This window comes from Arachis hypogaea, chromosome 11, assembly GCF_003086295.3.
Source record: "Arachis hypogaea cultivar Tifrunner chromosome 11, arahy.Tifrunner.gnm2.J5K5, whole genome shotgun sequence".
Classification (NCBI taxonomy): Eukaryota; Viridiplantae; Streptophyta; class Magnoliopsida; order Fabales; family Fabaceae; genus Arachis; species Arachis hypogaea.
In genome coordinates, this window is record NC_092046.1 from 137,352,871 (window position 1) to 137,367,651 (window position 14,781).

Consider the following 14,781-nt stretch of genomic DNA (forward strand, 5'->3'; position numbering starts at 1 on the left):
TGGCATTCTACTTCAGATTATGTGCTCTGGAAATAAATCAAAGTAGAACATCTCTTTCCAATATTCATCTTGCAATAAAGTAAGGCTTTGATTTGATCACTTTTTCAAAACTACTGTTATCCACATGTTTTGAGAAAGTTTATCTTGATACTAAAACAAAATTGTATCCTTCAATATATTATATTATGAATTTTGTGAATGACCCATTTCTAAATTCTATCATAATCAGGGATTCTTTTTCACCATAGACAAGCTCAGTGTTTATTGATGGCAAATCAGAATATACTCTTATTTAAATAGTCAACAACCTCCTAGGAAAGCATTTGCTCATGTAAAATGGAAACACCAATTAAAGCACAATACTAAAATTTCATAAATTGTACTACAGTATCATGAGTGGTATTATACTCTTATTACATTATACACAGTATACATAATCAGTTGAAATGCTTTGAGGAAGCTATGATATTAATCATCGATCAAAAAGACCACTCCATTATCTTTCTTGAAGCTGTGTGTGGTATGATCAATCACCTGTACATAGAATTAAGTCACATGAAAAATCTACCTTATGCATGAACAAAAAGATAAAATAAAACAATCAAACTTGGCTTCATTTCCCTCTAAATCTGGTGGCTAATCTCAAGCAGAAGTGAAGTCTCAGTTTTAGTGGAAATCCAAAAACTTACATTTGTATTGCTCAATTCCAGATTGTAGAAGTCCATTGCATCTTCTTTAAATATAGGGCCAGCAATATTTGGACATCATCAATGGCAGGAGGCGCGTACGAATGGCCACATCGTGATTGCACAATCTTCTTTCCGGTGTTATCCTTGAGTTCATCTGATTCAACAATGGATGGCTTAGCAACTCCAAGATACCAAGCATGGCCACCAATAGAACCAAGGCATTGTGTCACACTTGCATGATGTGTAATATTCGAAAACTTCAGCGGACGATTTTCGATATGCATGATGTAAAACCTGTTATATACAAAGTCATTTCAAGAAGTTGGAGCTCAAAATCACCCTCAAAGTCATTTCAAGAAGTTAACTAATCTATAGTTGAATAAAACCTCTAATAATACTCATAATCCAAGATTTGCACTTTATATATAGCTAATTAGGCAGACAGAAAAAGATCCAACCAGAATAAACAAGGAGCAAAAGGGTGTATGAAAAGGGAATTAGAATACTTGTGAGCTGATAAAAATTGAAGCTTGATTAGAGAGTAAAAAATTGGTGATGGTAAAGGGAAAGGTCCAACTGAGCATCATGGGGGCCGAACTCGTCGCCGTCCGGCGAAGCCTCAATGACCTGACCGTAGTCTTTGAAGGTCGACGGAGTTGCTTCGATTGGCTTCAGCGTCACCGCCTTCGTCTCCTCCATAGGAACTTCTGGTTTTCATTCGCTTTGTCTCCTTTTTTTTTTTTTTTTTTTAATATTTTAGAGGATAAAATGGAATATTCCTATGTACCACAGTTTTTTTTATAGAATATTAGTTCTAAACAAATTTTAAACTTTTATTTTTGATATAAAAATTTTAAATGTTTTGGAGATTATTGTAACTTTATTAATAATAATAGAGTTTAATTTCGACACACGAACATCATAAAATATTTACGAAATTAATATAAAAAAGATTTATTTTTATTAATGTAATGTTAGATGATTAAATGTATAGTACATCGAAATTAAGTTCATAATAATAAATATTATTTTTTTAGAATATTTTTAATCAATTTTTAATTGAACATTTTAGTTTTCCACAGATTTTAATTTTTAAATTTGCTTTTTAAATTTTTATTATACTTAGCAAATTAGTCTCACATCATACTGTTCGACTACATGCTGAAAATAAAAAGTAAATTTTTAGAATGGTCTCTAAGATTTAGATCATTATCTAATGTGGTATTCGAGATCCTAATTTCACCATTGTAGCCTCCAGATATAGTTTTAGACACTACAGTAGTTCCTAGACATCTTTTCAATAATAACTCAACTACTGCAGCGCTAACGTGGTATCATCTTGCCACGCTAGATTATTGTCGAGTCTACTTGCCAACTTATAAACAAGCTTTGTTGCATTCTGTTCCAACGTCCTGGAAACACTGAACGGTGTCACGGTTGATGGAACTGGAACGAGTTTGATCTTCCATGCTAAGATCACTCCAAAACTTGCTCCACCACCATCTTTAATTGCCCAGAAAAGATCTTTTTCCATGGGCTTCCCTGTCAAGAAACCTACTGATGGTTACCAGTGACTAAGAGAAAGAGAGGATTGAATCTTGACCTCCTTTTCTATTGAATATTACTTTTGTTTTATTAAAAGAACTTAAGAGATATTTTTGCTTTTGTCTCCTATTGAAGTAAGAGACTCCACTTTTTGTCTCCTAAATTTACAAAAACAGAAATAGAGAAAGGAAGAAATAGTGACACCCAGATGTATCCTAATTCAGCTACTCAGTGCAATGTAGCCTACATCCAGTCTCTATCATAATTATGATGGAATTTCACTATCTTTTTCACAAGATTACAAACACTAATAATTTCCTAGGATCTACCCAATCTTATCTGAGACAAATTTAAATTCTAACCCAATGTGAATTTGACTAGGACTCAACCTAGCTTTCTAACCCAATCAAGTTCAAACTCAATGCTGTCTTTTTCTCCAATCCTTAGAGCTTGCAGCGGCTTGGTCAGAAGAGAGAAAGAACTTCGATTCTGTTGCATGCAACCTACCCATTCTCTCTCATCATTTTACTTCAAGTTCCTTCAATCTTGACCGTAGATTGTTTTTTTGACCCCAAATTTGGATTTGGTCCGTGGATGAGCTTCTAATCATCTTTAACTCTAGTGTCTCCATGGTTGCTTGATTTGACCTTGAAGCTTGGTATTCTTCACAGTTCCTTAGTGTAGCACAAATGGAGAAAGAAGCCTTTTGATGTTCTCTAATCGAATGAGACTAGCTTCTTGCTTGTAGCCTTTCTTTAAGCTTGGATTTGAAAACCACCTTTTTGTTATTCACCACAACCTAGCTTCTACCGTTTCTATTTTCTTCTCTCTTCCTTGTTGAGTGAGTGATGTGACCAATGAAGAGAGAAAAGAGAGAAGATTTGGCTTTCGGTGGAAGCTTCAAGAAAATTAATTGAAATGAATTTTGAGTTTAAGTTTCTGAAAATTGACCTAGTGACGTGTGTGGCTTTGGCTTTGTGATCACCGAATGGACTTTGGATGATTTGGGCCATCTTTCTTTTTTTTTTTCTCTTATTTGGTTCAGAGGCTTGTTATAGGGCTTGGTTTAGTTATAATGGACCAAAGTTTGTATTTGTGTGGGTTTGATGATTTGTTCCTTGGACCATGTTTATTGACTTTAGTTTTCTGCATATTAAACCAACCAAATTACACAAATAATTGATAATTACCTAATAATGTTTGTTCATCACTTTAATCAAATATTAGTTTTTCAAATTCAATACCTACCATTCACATTAATTATGTAAGCATCGATTATGTTATCAGTAGAGAATTCATATTTTCGAATCAAGAATCCATAACCACCTGTTGAATTGTCCTCAAACTCCTACAATAGTGTATACATCTGCTATAACAGCTAGAATTTTAGTTTTGGTACGAATGCTATAGTAAAGTTCACCAACAGTTGCACCAACTTGAATCCATGCTACTTTATTCTCTATCTCCATTCGAATCTTTTTATAGTTTATGAAATTAATGATAACAAATGGAACTTGAAAGACGTAGGAGAGGCTCTCATAGTCGTGGCCGCCACTCCAAATTCAAATCTGCAAGCCATGGAGTTGGGAATAGATTACAGTAGCTTAAACATTGGAAGGTTGCAAGAGTACAGTGTCACGATAATAAGGGATTTGGGAGTATTATATTATAAAAATCTGAGATTCTAAATGAAGAATTGAAGTATTGAAGAGTAAGATAAGTTGATTTTGGTATAAATAAGTTTGGATAGTGATATGGAGTTGTTATGGTATAAATATTGAAGGAGAAGAAGATAAAATTATCATTTTTGAAGATTTGAGAAGTTAGGGTTAAATATAAAGGGAGTGACCAAGTTAGGTATAAATTGAAATCATACTAGCTAAGTTAGCTGTTAGACCCTCTAGCATGGCAAGGTGATGCTATGTATGCCCAAGACCACTATAGTGTCCGAAGTTATATATGAGAGACTATAATAATAAAATTGGGATTTCAAAGACAACAATGGACAATAGTTTGAATCTCAAGAATCGCTATAAAATTTTACTCTAAAAATAAATTTTTAAAATTTTAGAATTTTTATGTGTTTATTAAATAACAATAATAATAAAGATTAATTTATTTATTATTTTATCAAAATTTGATCTGAAATTAATATATATAACAAAATAAAATATTAAAAACTAATTTGACAATTAAAATTTGTTGAATATTAAGTTGTCTAACTAAAAAATATTTGAAATTGGAGTTGAAATATTAGTGCTAATCTTTTATTGAAATTTAATATAAAAATAAAATAATTTTAATGTATTGTTAATATAAAATAATTTTATACATATATCTAATTACATGATATAATGTTAGTAAAAATAATCATATTTTATATTACATTGTTGGCATGATTATTCAAGAGATAACAGCGAACATCACGAGACAATTTTATATCTAAATTAAGCTAAAATATTAATGCCTAACTAAATAGAAATTATAAAATTGATTTAATAACTTTTTTGGGTGAACATTTGATTTAATAATTAAAACTTGATAAAATGTAGATGGTTAAATTATACTGTATTTATTTAAGATATACAGTAATAAAATAAAAAATAATTAAATTGAATAAATAAAATAAGGGAAGCAGCTCCTTCACCGTTTAGCTGATTACCACCCTGAACTCTAATGCGATAAAAATGACCACCACCACCGACGCAGCCTCATTGAAAGCTCAGCTGCTGAAAACGGTGACCACCATCCTCACCAGCCGCCGTGACCCCCACACCGCGCTCAAACCCTTAATCCAAAATCTCACCCTCCCCACGGTACTTTCCGTCCTCTCCTCCACCCAACTCCACTGCACCCACTCCGCCACCCTCCTCTCCTTCTTCCACATCTTCCGCCACTCTCCCCACCCTTCTCTCTCCTCCTCCTCTGAGCCCTCCTACCCGGCCTCCTCGTCCACCGCCGCTACTCCTCCGCCCACTCCCTCCTCCTCAACTTCGTCTCCTCCGACCACCCTCACCACTCCCTCCACCAGCTCCTCCTCCGCCGCCCCCGCCTGCCGTAACCACTCCTCGACACCTCCCTCTCCGCCAACGCCCTCTCCGACCACCCCGACCTCGCCTTCTAGCTCTTTAACAAGATGAAGCGCCTCCGCATTAAACCCAACCTCCTCACCTACCATTCCCTCCTCTCCTCCCTCGTCTGCCGCCACCCTCATTCCTCCCACTCCATTCACCTCTCCAAACAAGTCTTCAACGATTCCCTTAAGCTCGGTATAACCCCAAATACCACCACCTTCAACATCTTGATCCATGGTTCTTTTCTTGATAATAATTTTAATGATGCTCTTAGCTTCATGAACCAAATGACTGATTTTGCTTGTTCTCCTGATAATATCACTTACAATACTATTCTTGATGCATTGTGTAGGAAGGGCCAATTGAGTAAGGTTAGGGAGGTTTTGCTAGAGATGAAAGGTAGCGAGGTTTCCCCAAATAGGAACACCTATAATATCTTAGTTCATGGCTTTTGTAAGTTGAGATGGTTGAAGGAGACTGTCGAGGTTGTCCAGTTGATGAGAGCGAACGACATGGTACCGGATATTTGGACTTATAATATACAATCATGAGGGGTTTGTGCGACGAGGGGAAGGTCAAGGAGGCGATTAGCCTAAGGGATGAGATGGAGAGCCTGAGGGTGATGCCGAATGAGGTTACCTACAATACTCTGATTGACGGGTGTTTTCAATGGCGGGGGTGTGTGGAGTCATTCAAGTTGGTTGAGGAAATGAAGGGAAAGGGAGTCAAGACAAACGCGATGACTCACAATATAATGGTGAAGTGGTATTGCAAGGAAGGTAAGATGGATGAAGCCGGCTGTGTCGTGGCAAAGATGGTGGGGAGTGGGTTTTTACCGGACTGTTTTACTTATAATACTATGATCAATGGTTATTGTAAAGCAGGAAATCTGGGAGAAGCTTTTAGGATGATGGATGAAATGGGGAGGAAAGGTTTAAAGATGGATACTTTTACTTTGAACACTATAGTGCACAAATTGTGCACGGAGAAGATGCTCAAAGAGGCATACGAGTTGACTGTGAAGGCTGCAAAGCGAGGTTATATTCTCGATGAGGTAACCTATGGAACTCTAATCATGGGATACTTTAAAAATGAACAAACAAACAAAGCTCTGAAGCTTTGGGATGAGATGAAGGAGAAGAGGATCATTCCTAGTGTTGTCACTTATAACACTATAATTAGGGGGTAGTGCCATTCTTTAAAAACTGATCAGGCTATAAATAAATTGAATGAGCTTTTAGATAAAGGTTTGGCCCCCGATGAAGCTACGTGTAACATAATTATTCATGGTTACTGCTGGGAGGGAGCAGTGGAGAAAGCATTCTTGTTCTATAACAGAATGGTTGAGAACTCATTCAAGCCGGATGTTATTATATGTAACATTCTTCTTCGAGGGCTTTGCAAACATGGTATGTTCGAGAACACATGGATCATTAAAGGTAGGTACAACACGTTGATTTCCGTCCTTTGCAAAGAAGGGAAACTTGATGAAGCATTTGACCTCATGACTGAGATGGAGAAGAAAAAATTAGGGCCGGACCGATATACTTATATTGCCTTCATTGGTGCACTTACTCATGCTGGGAGAACTGAGGAAGCAAACAAATTCATGTCAAAACTCCTAGAGACAGGTCCAAATATGATAAGTGAAGATACTTCACAAATTCTTGGTGCAGGCGACAAGGATTACTCAGAACAGATAAGTAATTTTTGTACTCAAGGGAAGTACAAAGAGGCAATGAAACTATTTCAAGAATCAGAGCAGAAAGGAGTTAGTTTGAATAAATCTGCGTGTTTCAAGTTAATGGATGGGCTATTGAAGAGGCGAAAAAGCATATCGAAGGCCTCTTTATCAGATTGACACAATAAATTCAAATTGGCATTTGGATTCCTGATATTCATGATGTTGAACCCATTTTATTGGTGGTTTTGCTGTGATGACGATCCAAAATTTCATGTAAGTATCCAATTTTCCAACATTATATTAGATTTTATGGCGTTTGTAAACTGTGACTGTGTAATCAATATTTTTTTCCCTGGTAATTATTATGGATGGTATCCATAGTTAAAGGTTAGAGAAAGTTATTCATGTCCTCAAGAGATGTTTTATATGCTTTATTATCTGCACGAACAGAGTGTTACTTTAATAGAAATTATAGATCTATTCTCACACTGCAATCCATTATGCAACAGACATGTTAGGAGTCTGAACAGAGTCCACTTGTTTTTTATTGTTTTAAATGATAATAATAGCAAACTACCATTTGGAATAAGGTGCGTTCTGTTTTAGCAGGGTTTCTTGAAGGATCAGAAGATCCTTGGTTCTTATCCAATCTGTTGCCTACCCAGCATGGTCCGTGTACTGAATTTCACGGTTTTTGTTCATAAATACAATCGTCAATCCATATGATTTTATTTTGTGTAGCCACAAAAATACTGTATTTTGCTTTTCATGTTCGACTGGATCATTTATTTGTAGGGCGTCTTCTATATGGTTGACTTAATTTTTCTATTTTTTAACATGGCGTCTGTCACGGTTTTACTTTTCGTTTTTTCGTTAAATCTTGCTTCTCCTTGTGGTAGGATTTAGGGTGCCTCTAATTTGAGCGAAAGTAATTCTTTTACCGTGAACTTTCTCATTCTTAGAATATCATCCTATTCGTCTTCTCTGTGATTGTCATGAGCTCTGAAAAAAATACACTACTTGATTCCTACATCATTGTTGTGGTTGCACCAGTACGACTGGATTTACCAAATGTCTAGATTAGGGCCAACTTCCTTTGTGGACTTGTGGTGGCACTCTAATCGGCAGATTGTGTATGAATTTGTAACAGAACAGAAAAGAGAGAGATTTGTTTGAATGTATAACACCCTGAACTTTTTATTGGAAGATAGTTAAGAATTTTGGAGAGAAATGTGATAGTGGATTTAGATTTAGGAGGAAAAAGGGTGTCTTGGAGACTTTCTCACTGATTGTCAATACAATAAGAAGATTATATCCCCTCCTCCCCCTTTTTCCTCCTATCCAAATTAAAATGCGAAGCTTCTAAATGGATTGGATTACTGTCAATGTAAAAATATAAGATAAATTTGCCTTCACAATTACATTTTGGATCTCTGGCTAGTAGACTTCCTAAGTTTTAACCATGTCAGGAACTGTAGCATTGTTAGTGTCAGAAGTTTTGAAAATGTTCTGTTTGGATTCATGCCATTAAGTGATCTTAAGATGATTAAACACAAAATGTTCAAGGAAAAAAAAACTCAACAAAAAAAAATTCTCTTCATTACTTAGTCTTAATTAGTGAATAAGCATGTTAAAGTGTATTTTTTATTCGAGTATCCTAATTATTTCATTTAGTTGTAGGATAACAGGTTTGGGTTGCCTACAATGAATCTGCATGGCTTTTATGCAATACTGTGGACAACTCCATCAACATCTGTCGGGTTAGTTCTCATGATTTTTTTTCCGCTTATTGCTTGGTGATTAGAACCAGACATCATTTGTGTTTTTTTCCTTCTTCGGTAGGGGCTGGGGGGCTGGGGGTAAGGGAAAAAATCACACTTAATCACTTTAGTTTTTTTTTTCAAGTATACTCTGAGTCTCTGATATGGGGATATCAAAAGTTGGTTCTTCCTCCAAAAGTAATGTATTATGTATGGTTAAAGAGATGCATTGTCTCTCTCCATCTTTCATATGGCTTTTTCTTTTCAGTGTTTATGAAATCAAGGTCTCTCCTGCAAAAGTAAATGTGTTTTTAAAAGGTTGCATCCTTTTATCTTCAATCTTTCTTATAGTTTTCTCTCTTTTTTTGTTTCCACCTCACTTTTTATTACTGAACCCAAAAAAAAAAATGAATTCTATCCAAGGAGTGAAAATAAGCTAGGTTATCTTAAACAGGCCTTTTGATTTCAAATAGTTGGCTTAGGCCTTGCCTATATGCTTAATATAGTGCCTTTTTTAAAGCCTAGAGTGATCATTTTTAAGATCAGGTATAAAAGTCATTTAAAAGATCTAGGACCTTCAAATTTAACTTTCTAAATCAAATAAATAATGCATTATATATGAGTATAAGAATACTAATATAATATGCATTATTTAGTTATACAAGTTGGCATGCAAAAGCCTAAAAAAGGCTTTGACGCTTTGTAGAAAGTGGTCACCTTGGTGTCTAACATGTTTTATAAATGAATTAGGATCTAGTCCAAACTAGGACAAGGACCTATTTGAGTGCATGGACCAAACTATAGGACAATCCCTGTCAGCATTCATATGAAAAAAAGGTTATGTCTTTTGTTTTTTATGATCTTTAGGACCATGTCTCAGTAAATAATAATTGTATTTTTGGGCCTTTTATAATAATTTGATCAGTAAAAACCTTTTATAGTTGAAGATCTTCATTTTCTTTTAGTTCTTTCTGACAATTATGTATTTGAGTTGTGCACTAAAAGTTGAGACTGCTCCAACCTTGAGTTGCATAATAATGCATAACCAACAATTCTGGCAATTTACTCTGGCAAATGACAGTAATTTACTGTTTGAATCAGCGCTACCGCTTGGTCCTACGTCGCTTGGCAGCTGTTCCAGATTCCTCTGTCTAGCTACCTTGTTTAGTATGGTGACAAGGAAGTGTATACAACTTGTATATTTTGAAGTTTAATTTTTTTTTTTGGGAAAATACTTTCTCTGTTGAGAAGTTAGTTGGATATGGTACAGCAGCAGATAATTTTATCGCCGCCACTGCCCACCGATCACTTTGCCATAAGGGTTAGCAGAAGCATCAAGGGTCATCTTATCCAATGTTGTACTACCAATTTACTGATCATAGTTTGCCTAGAACTTTAATAATTTTGAACAGTAGGCCAGAAAGCAAATTAAGGGTCCTTGTTTGTGTTTATGAGGTGACATAGCAATGGTGGTTATGAGCTAAAAGGCAAGTAAGGTCCATCTTGTTTTGTCCTTGAAAATATGACCATAGATTTTGGTATTTACTTCCATTGATATTCATAGGGTAAAGCACAAGAACACAACCAATGAGTAATAACTCAAATGGCATAGTCTCCCCATACTCAATTAAGAGGTTGTGGGTTCGAGTCTCCTATCATTGGTAAAAAAAAAGCACAAGAACACAGAATGAAGAGGTTATATATGATTATGTGAAAGATCAAAGAATTCCATCTTTGTAATTTATGCATCATGATCTGTACTTCATTCTTGCTACATATGCTCAATTAAGAGCATTAAGTTTCGAGTTAATAATCAATTTCGTCTCTGAAAGACACTTCGATCTCCATTTTCGTTCCCGAAAGTCAAAATTAATAAAAAACGTCCTCAAAAGATACCTGAGTTGATCACGTTCGTCCTTCCGTCATTTCCATAGCTGAGATGGCAAACGTCCGCTTACGTGGCCCATTAACTGCCAAGGTGGCAAACGCCAGGCTGTAGCATATTGTTGATGACTAGATAAGTCTTGTTTAAGATGTCAAATTAGTTCTTGGAATGGATAAACCCTAATCCCAATCTGAACGATAAATACATCGACGTGATCACTTTTAGTGGTAGTAGAGGTAAGTAGGAGTTGTAATCCCTGGCTGGCTGAGTGGATGGAGATAGGAAATGGTGGTTGTGGTGGTGGTTTGTCACATGCATCGCACGACAGTCATGGATCTAGTGCTTCGATGCGAAGGAGGAGGGTGAATTCTCATGATGGATCATGTTTCTGTGGGCTGAAGACTGTGATTAAGAAATTTGGGACAACAAAGAATCCGAATAGATTGTTCCATGCATGTCCAAGGTACTGGGTGAGTGATGGTAAAAGAAGTTAAAGCTTTTTCATGTTGTTCTATGCTGTTGGGTGTTGTCTGATTTTTTTGTTTACTCCTTTCTGAAATTGCAGAAGGGCAATCACTGCAATTATTTTAAGTGGGTTGATGATGATGAATTTGAAGCAGTGGATGTATGTGGTACAAAGAAAGATGCAGGAGCTGATATGGAGGTTGAATGTGACTATGATGAATGGAGGGTGAAGGTGGCATAGAAGTTGGGCAGCTTGGAAGCTGAAGTTAGAGCTTTGAAACTGCTAATGGTTTTGTTGTTTGTAGTAGTTGTGATACTTTGTTGTTTGTTCTGTACTTCTAAATAAACCCATTTATCCTCTATGAACATGTAATGGTGTATTGAATTTGTTGACTTGAATGGGAGTAGTTATTTGAAGTTGGAAGCAATTCCCTGTTAAATGTGGATAATTTTATAAAATTTGGCAATTAATTTTGTGTCTCTATTTGTATGAATTATGTTGAGGCATAAACAAAATGAACAAACTAAGTAATCTTAGTAGTAACGTGTCATTGAAGGCTAATTGTCACATTGTCTTAACAGAGAAATACCAGAATAAAGTTATAAGATTCTTAACAGACAAATACATTGTCTGTAGACTAAATTAGCATACAAAAATGCAACAAACAGAATGTTGTGTCATACACAAAATGAGTCAACCATAACACATTCCTAACAAATCAAACTTTGTCATCAGTCTTCCTTGGAGCCTTGAAGCCTGGAGTAGGCACAAAGGTCATGAAGTTGGCCAGCCGTTTAGCAGTTCCAGAACTTGTCCCCTTAATGGTCTCAGCAGAAACAACCACAAATCCAGTTGCAATATGCTTAGGGAAGGACGTTAATCTTGCTTTTCTTTTGATCACTTGCAACTTAGGTGGCCTAGCTATCAATTGATCCTGTATAATCCAGTACCAAATGAGTTTATTAGATGATTAGGCAAATGTGAAATTTTTTAGGAGTGAGGAGTGATGATATTACTTATAGGGTATCTTGGGTTGGTGGGATGCATTCGGATTCGCTGCTGTCAATCTCTGATTCAGAGTGGGTGGGTGATGGAAGTGAAGGCAAAGGTGCCTCTGCTTCTGTTCCATTATCAGTATCAGTAGGGGCAGCATTTAATTCAGGTTCAGCACCTTCTGTAGCAAGGGTAACAACTGTCAGTTGTAGCTGCATTTGTTTGGCATGTTCCTCAGCATCCACAACCTTTTTCTTTGTGCAACCTCTTTTGTTGTGTCCAACCTCACCACAGTACATGCACCGGATTGGGTTGTATTTTCTTTTCATTTTTGTCTTTGACCCACTCGGTTGTTCTTCTTTGTCCCTTCTTCGCTTCTTTGTAGGCCTTCCAGGTTTAGGCTTCACTGGGGGTTTTCACCGGACTGTTTTACTTATAATACTATGATCAATGGTTATTGTAAAGCAGGAAATCTAGGAGAAGCTTTTAAGATGATGGATGAAATGGGGAGGAAAGGTTTAAAGATGGATACTTTTACTCTGAACACTATAGTGCACAAATTGTGCACGGAGAAGCTGCTCAAAGAGGCATATGAGTTGACTGTGAAGGCCGCAATCTCGATGAGGTAACCTATGGAACTCTAATCATGTGATACTTTAAACATGAACAAACAAACAAAGCTCTGAAGCTTTGGGATGAGATGAAGGAGAAGGGGATCATTCCTAGTGTTGTCACTTATAACACTATAATTAGGAGGTTGTGCCATTCTTTAAAAAATGATCAGGCTGTAGATAAATTGAATGAGCTTTTAGATAAAGGTTTGGCCCCCGATGAAGCTACGTGTAACATAATTATTCATGGTTACTGCTGGGAGGGAGCAGTGGAGAAAGCATTCTTGTGGTAGGATTTAGGGTGCCTCTAATTTGAACGAAGAAAATTCTTTTACCGTGAACTTTCTCATTCTTAGAATATCATCCTATTCGTCTTCTCTGTTATTGTCATGAGCTCTGAAAAAAATACACTACTTGATTCCTACATCAATGTTGTGGTTGCACCAGTTTGAATGGATTTACCAGATGTCTAGATTAGGGCCAACTTCCTTTGTGGACTTGTGGTGGCACTCTAATCGGCAGATTGTGTATAAATTTGTAACAGAACAGAAAAGAGAGAGATTTGTTTGAATGTATTAACACCCTGAACTGTTTATTGGAAGATAGTTCAGAGTTTTGGAGAGAAATGTGATAGTGGATTTAGATTTAGGAGGAAAAAGGGTGTCTTCTTGGAGACTTTCTCACTGATTGTCAATACAATAAGAAGATGGTAGTTATGGTTCTAATGTGCTGAAAATAGTAGTATGTATGTAGTTTATGTGTTTTCATGGTGCGACAGGGATTGGGGTTATTGTGCCTTCCTAGTTGATGGCAATTTTAATTATCATTTGTTATTTGCAGATGGGTCTCATTACTATTGTGTGTCACCATGGGGGTTCTTTTGTGACGAGTGAAGACAATGTCGTCTCATACACTAAGGACCATGTTTCAAACATTCCGAAACTTGACCCTGATCGGCTAGACGTGTTTTTCCTCAGGGAGTACTACAAAAAGCTTGAGTATGATAAGGTGGAATACTATTAGTGGCTGGTTCCAAACAGACCCTTAGAAACTGGTATAAGAAAACTAAATTCTGATGCTGAGCTCCTGGAGATGTGCTTCCATGCTAAAGGAAACCACGGAGAGGTGCATGTGTACTATGAGCATGGGGTATCTATTCCAAATTATTTGGAAGAAACAGCATCCAAAAAGGGTAAAGAGGTGGTGGTTGAAGTCCCTACCCAACCAATTTTATTGAGAACAGAACCAAGCTCCAGGGCCATTCCTCCACACCTAGTTCCAAACCCATGTATCAACCAACCTAAAACTACTGAACCCACCCAGCAGCCAACCTCTACCATTTCGAACCCAATTTCTATGGCTGCTACCCCTGCCCCACCCAACCAAAATATGAACCATATTCAAGTACCAGCTCCAACCACCAATTCAACCCTAATTCCCAAATGTACTCCAACCCGGTGCTTAAGTCAAAACCAAGTAAGATTTTCCAACCCAAATGGCCTTCAAAGAATGAGACATAGAAGAAAGGGGTTGCTTCAGAAAAAACTGTAAAGAAAGGTGTTGCTGCGAAAATAATTATAAATAAAGGTGATGCAAGAACAACACTGAATAGGAGATATATAACCAGGGCATTAGCTAAAGGTCATGTGACAAGACATACAACTAAAGGGAAGGGAAAGCAAGTTGAGACAGTTGTGTTATCAGAATCTAAATCCTCGGACAGTTATGAAAGTGCAGAGGATAATGCTTATAAGCCCGGGGCTGAAGAGAGTTCCAGTGATGAGGAGATTACCAATACAATTCTAATAGATAAAAGGAAAGAGGTTAACAAGAAACATCTTAAAAAAGTTAAAGTTAGTAAATTGAGGAAGGAGATACTCCAAGTTGATGATGGTTTGGTGCCTGAGGATGATTCGGGTGAAGATGATGAGTTATTTTTTGGACCAATAGCAGACCCTAGTCTTAATGTTGGTGGTTATGATGCTCATGATGAATATCATGATGATTCAGATGGGGTAGATTCTTGGCATTCGAAAGAAATGAAGACACCTCCTAACTCAGAGGATGAATTTGG

The 14,781-nt window shown here is 36.6% G+C and overlaps 2 pseudogenes; one reads left to right on the forward strand and one right to left on the reverse strand.

Moving 5' to 3' along the window:
- Window positions 1-349: 349 nt before the first annotated feature.
- On the reverse strand, window positions 350-1,462 carry LOC112722871 (uncharacterized; annotated as a pseudogene).
- Window positions 1,463-5,416: 3,954 nt separating this feature from the next.
- LOC112721929 (uncharacterized) lies at window positions 5,417-7,169 on the forward strand (annotated as a pseudogene).
- Window positions 7,170-14,781: the final 7,612 nt, after the last annotated feature.